This window comes from Lycorma delicatula, chromosome 11 (genome assembly GCF_047948215.1).
Source record: "Lycorma delicatula isolate Av1 chromosome 11, ASM4794821v1, whole genome shotgun sequence".
Classification (NCBI taxonomy): Eukaryota; Metazoa; Arthropoda; class Insecta; order Hemiptera; family Fulgoridae; genus Lycorma; species Lycorma delicatula.
The window spans coordinates 39,344,886-39,350,891 of record NC_134465.1 but is presented as its reverse complement, the minus strand read 5'-3'; positions in this window follow the sequence as shown (position 1 = coordinate 39,350,891).

Here is a 6,006-nt window from a genome sequence, read left to right as displayed (position 1 = left end):
TCTCCTGCTTTCGTTCTGATGTCAATAGGTTATTTACCCTGGAAATGTAGCGTTCCTTACGTTCATTAACCAAGATATATTGGTTTGACTCCGGCTATAACACAGACTGCCTCTATAGACTCCCGCGAGACTGTTCTATAACAGCCAGCAAGAGGAGTCGCTGGGCCCACAGAAAAATGTCCGCGCAATACCTAAAAGCCATACAGTGACCCCAGACAGGCGCATCATACAGCATAATAGCTTCACTGACACCTTTGTAAAGGATACCCATGGTACGGTAATTCAGCTCCCAATCAGGATGAATGACTACGGATTCCATAAAAAGTATCAGCGATCTTTTTTGTTACTGTAGATGTTCCATGAACCGAAAATTCTCATCAAGGATAACATCCAGTTATTTTTGAGCCGTAACGTACCGAATAGGGAGACCAGCCATCCTAACCCAGAATCGTCGGGAAGCAACCATTCCGCCCTTAAGCAACAGCATTGTGGTTTCTCAGGGCTGAAAGTTATCTTATGTTGGAGACTTCACAGCCCCTTCAATCAGTAGCAGCGCGTCGTCAGCATAAGCAACGACACGACAACCTTAAATGCAACATGGAATCGAATTCTACGATCCAAAGAACAGGACTCGGAACACTGCCCTGAGGACATCCTTTAGTTAAGATCTAACGAACCACCGAGCCGCCATCACGAAGGGAAACGGTCCGATGGCTGAAATAGCTTGAGATCACTTTTAATTCATTTCGTGTACACTTATGTTTCTACATCTGAAACAGGGCAGAGGGCCACCATAAGAAATTAAATGCCCCGGTTATGTCCAGAAAAATCCGTAATACATATTTGCATGAACTAGAGGAAGCTATATCCATCACCTTTAGTATAGCATCCTCAGTGCCCTTGCCCGGTCGGAAACCATACTGGTTGGCCATCAGCAAATGATCAGTGACCAATCTAACATTAATGCGCAAATATAGGACCTTCTTAAAAACCTTGGCAATCACGTTAGTGAACGGTAAGAAGAACTAACAGTAGTATCTTTGTCGCCACCTTTGAACAACAATACCAAGTCTCCACGCTTCCAACACACCGGAAAGTGGCCGGCGAAGAGCAACCTATAATATATTCTAGTTAGAGGACCAAGAACTATGGGAAGCGCTCGGACGAGAAGCTCCAATGTGATACAAACATATTCGGGAGTCTTGTGTCGTGTCATACTGCAGATCACCTGGCGCACCTCCGCCTCAGTGATCTCAGAAAATTGTAAGTCGGTCTCGAAAATAGCGAATTCCCGCCTAACACGCTGGTGGTATGAAATCTCACCCACCATATTGTCATTTGGGAGCAAATCAATCGGCAAAATATTAAGGACATGGTCCTTATCAATTACCACACCCTCGCGGGTGGACAAAGCTGACAAGAGGACATCTTTCCTGCGCTTATGTCCAAGGGCTCAATACATAACACCTGAAGGGTCTCTATTCCCTTGCTATTGAATGAAGGAGCACCAGGAATTACGCTTGGAGGACCTAATGCTATGAAAGTACCTAGGCCCTTCTGCTGGGTGCGGGCCGCAATCCGAGGTCTTGTGACTGCTTGCTGGAACAAGTATTTTCAAGATTGATTCACTACCGGCTAACAGGCGAAGGGGGGATTTATAGGCTCCGGCTAACTGTACCTAGCTGGCAGTTGTTTGTCACGTTTGTGGGCTTGCCCATATTTAGTAGGTGTAAATACAGCGAGATTTAGACAGTCTTTGTTAGTTTGACTTTGTAGGGTATTCTGGAGGAAACGTCGGAAGCCAGTGATTCGATAAAACAGTCGAAGCCCAAACCTGATAGGGCTGGTGAAGGTGACAGAGAGGTAAGAATCAATGATTTCTCTGTTTCCTCACGTAAGGAAGATCAGGCAGTGGTAGGTGTTTCCACCTGGGTTTCACAAGACTTGACTGCTTGATGAGTTTTTTAGAACTAACGATGGGCAGGTAGCTCTGCCCCCCTGGTTAGTACTTTGAGGACCAGTATGATCAATTTATGGTCTTTATAGGGAATCCATGAAGCGCTTCGTTTAGGAGTAAATTATTCCTAGGATAAAGGAATTTAAAGCAAAGTTATCTGTCCTGCCTTAGGGTTTTGAGGCATTGGCTTCTAAGCCAATTGAAGTAAATAAGGTGATTGTGAAGGAAATTGACAGTTCCTACTATAGTTTATAGACCTGTGGAGCCTCAACGGACAAGTTACATAAATATTTTGAAGGATAAGGATGAGGCCAGCCTGTTGAGAAAATAGCTGGAGGTTATCTTTCTGAATAAGCATTAGGGCAAGTACAGCCAAGGAAATAAGAAACTTTCAGTTTGCTCTTTGTAAAAAGAGATCCAGACTGAATTAGAAATATATGAGGCTGGTAATCACATGATTATTTGGTGATTTCATAGATTTTTTGTCACTGATTACAAAGTCATAGATTATTTTCAATATAGGACCCTTGTTGAGCGCCATTTAGAGAAATGGGACTGGATTGTCCAGTTTAATGGTGGCTGTCCTATTCTGATCAGTGGAGTTGGTGGAGGGTTTCATTACACAACACAGTCTCCAGGTTTATATATTACAGTGAAGTCACTGTAATTAATCGTATTACATCATCTTATTACTCATCTTACTGTATCAAACCAAAATTATGAACACTACTTGTATTCATTCCATATAACCAAAATAATTATAAAATATCATAAAATTAACACAGGTCTAATTTTTTATTCAACGTTTTATAAATAAAATATATTATCAATTTTGAGAATATTGAAAAAATTGATTTAATAAAAAAATGGTATGTGATGAAATTTTTTGACTATTTTTCATGAAACCAGCACATACAAATCTATAAGAATCGGTTATTAGTTTTCAAACAACTTTTCCATTGCTGACCTATGTTATTGGCTAGACTTCGTGTTTTGGGCCAGAGTTTGAAAGTTATGGATTTGAAGGAGAGGCTTTCTCTTGCTTATGTGGAAGCTGAAGAACACTCTATCCCACATAATTCTGGTTGGGAGAGAATTGCTCCGCGGTGGACAATTCAGTTTTCTGATCTGAAGCAGTCTGCGAGTCATCTTTAGCAAGCACCTTAACATGAGAGTGACAAGTGGAACTTGCTTCTGAGTATACAGATTTGAGAACCCGGTATTTTTATATAATTTGAACAGCAAAAAGAGATCCCAAACATTCTTTCATACAGGATCCTGGGTATTCTTTCTTTCAGGGTGGTCCGTATTACCCATGAGGTATCGTTTATAGGATTTTGGGGCATGATTTATTGCCAGATGATGATTTAGAGGGTGAGTATCAGTATCATCTGTGTGTAAGGTGTGAGGTCGCTTCTTTTCATTCGGATATAGCATCTTAGGAGATTACTGAGGCTGAGGTACGTCAGGTTGTTTGCAGTTTTGCAAGGCTTCTGAGTATGACTCCTTGTTCATTCATTGGCTGTAAGCGTACGTACAATAACAAAGGTACTGAATAGAATGCTTTTTCCTGGCTATTTTCTGCTTTGTTGGAAAAAATGTGATTAAAATTCTTTTTAAAAGTGGTAACATGAATCCTACTGTGAGTTCATCGCACAGTCCTCTAATGCTTCTACCAGTTCTTGGTAAGGTATTTGAGAAGGTGCTGTATTTGAAAATTAATGGAGGGTTGGTCTCACAAAATTTCTTGATGGAAGACCAGTATGGATTCCAACTGGGGAAAGGTATGGAGTTTGCAATTTTAAAAGTGACTGTAAAAAATTTAACAGTAGTGATAGCATCGTTACTAATTCCGACTCTGCGTATGTCCTGGATGTATTTTTAGATATATCTGGGCATTTAACAATTTGTGGTGGTCCTCTGCCTTGTATCAATTATAAAGGAGAGTGTGTACATGTGATGAGATTGGGGTAATACAAAGTTACTTTTGTAACCGATATGTAATGCTTCATGGTGGTGGCACTGATATGAGTAAGATGATGCTGTCCAAGGGTTGTCCCCAAGGCACTGTGCAGGATCCTCTCCTTGGGGTTGGAGACTCTCTCATACACAGTTGAGGTTGCCCAGTGGATATCGTGTCATCATGGAATGAGGTCGAATTTTGGCCACTCAAGCTTGTATAGTACTAAAGGTGTGGAGCAATCAACGCAAAATGGTATTTAGCCCATCCTGTCTTGTCATCCTGTCTTGTTGCAATGGTATTTGGGTATACTCCTTGACGAGAATTTCATTTTCAAGGAGCATTTTCAGAGTGTTGCTGAGAAGGCATGTGATGCCTTCCTTGGCATTCGTAGGTTAGTCCACTCCAATTAGGGTTTAAATTTTAAAACAATGAAAATTTTGTATAAAGGTGTGCACAAGGCAATTGAGCTTTATGCAACACCTGCTTAGGCAAACACAATAAGGTATAAAAGCTACTCCAATATTCTGTTGAAAGCTCAGCGTCTCCTGTTAGTTACTGTTTTTGTTTTTTACTGGGGACTTTAGGACTAGTTCATGTGAGGCAGTTCTAGTTATTGCAGTGTTAAAGCAATTTGATGTTCTTGTGTCGAAGAAGTTTGATGAACTGGGCAGCTGGGTGGTATATGCATCGTCTCTTTCCAGATGTAAGGGCATTGGGAGTTGCCTCAAAAACTCTCCCTGAACCAGCATGTGACTCAGTTCCTTTCGAAGCATGACACATTTTGGGACAAACTGGCTCGATTTGGCTTGAATGACTCGGGTCAGTGCCCTCAATCCTTAGTATCAGATGATGCATCATATTATGTGCTGTAAGTCTGCTCAAAAAATGAGTTTAGTCATGCAGAGGTGGTCAGGGAGGTTGAGGTTATTGGTTTGAGTCTGGATCTGCAAGCTAACTGAAAAGTTATAGAGAGACGAGTTGAAACACTTTGTAAGGTCACTGTTGAAACATTTGTAAGGTTTTCGATGCTCGAACCACCGCACACTACTATACTAAACTGGTGTTTAGTGTAGAATAGTAGCCTGGGTGGCTAGAGACCCATGTAGGTGTTTTTCTGCCAGAGTAGACGCATACAAATTGTAACTGGTTGTTCTTTGGTATATTCATGGATTGATTTATAGGTAATTTTGGTTGCTTTGGTAAGGTAGGTCAAAAATGCAGTGTTGCGAACAATTTTTGAGGGTGTGAAATTAATACTTTCTTATCGCTCTACTTGTAAATTTTTATGGGTTATCAGTTTTTTGATCTGGTTTAGGTGACTTTTTGAAAAATATATTTTGTTAATTGGAAGGGTTTTAACACCGGTGGAAATGTCTTTTAAGGCATTTGCAGCGATCTTTCTGACAGAGAGGCTGTACTGATGACTGAAAAATGTAATCAGGTATTGAGGGTCTAGAAGATGATCTCTGGCAAAGCCTATTAGAGCTAGGAACAGAGAGGATGGTGTGGCAACCATGATCATCAAGGTCCTATGGGGTCAGGATGATGGAAGTCCATCCTACCCCGACAATGAAATACCTTGGGCTGTAGATATATGAGAACGCTATGTTCCAGAGGCACATAGAAAAAACCAGTCAAAGCCAAAAAACGACTGCCACAATTAGTTTGTTAATGAACATCAGGGGTCCTCGCACATCAAAGCTGAGGGTCTTGTCTCTGGTTGTGCTCTCAAAAGTAGATTATGGAGCCCTAGTCTTGTCCGTTGCACTGCAGAGAAGGAGAGCACATGCAATTCTTAGCCAGGTTCAAAGGGCTGTCTCCTTTCAGGTATGCTGTGTATACAGGACCTCCAGAATGGACCTCCTTTCAGGCATGGGCCTCAAGAATGGGAACTAGGGCATGAATTAAACGAGTCCTTCACGAATGTTTCAAAGCATACTTATGCGCATGGATGCTGAGGCTCTCTGCGGATTGCAATTACTGCAGGACGGAGGATACCACAGAACACATGGTGTTCGTGTACAATCAGTTCCTGCAGCATAGGGAAGTATGCAGGAGAGAATTCGGTTTGCTTTCCCCAGAGAAC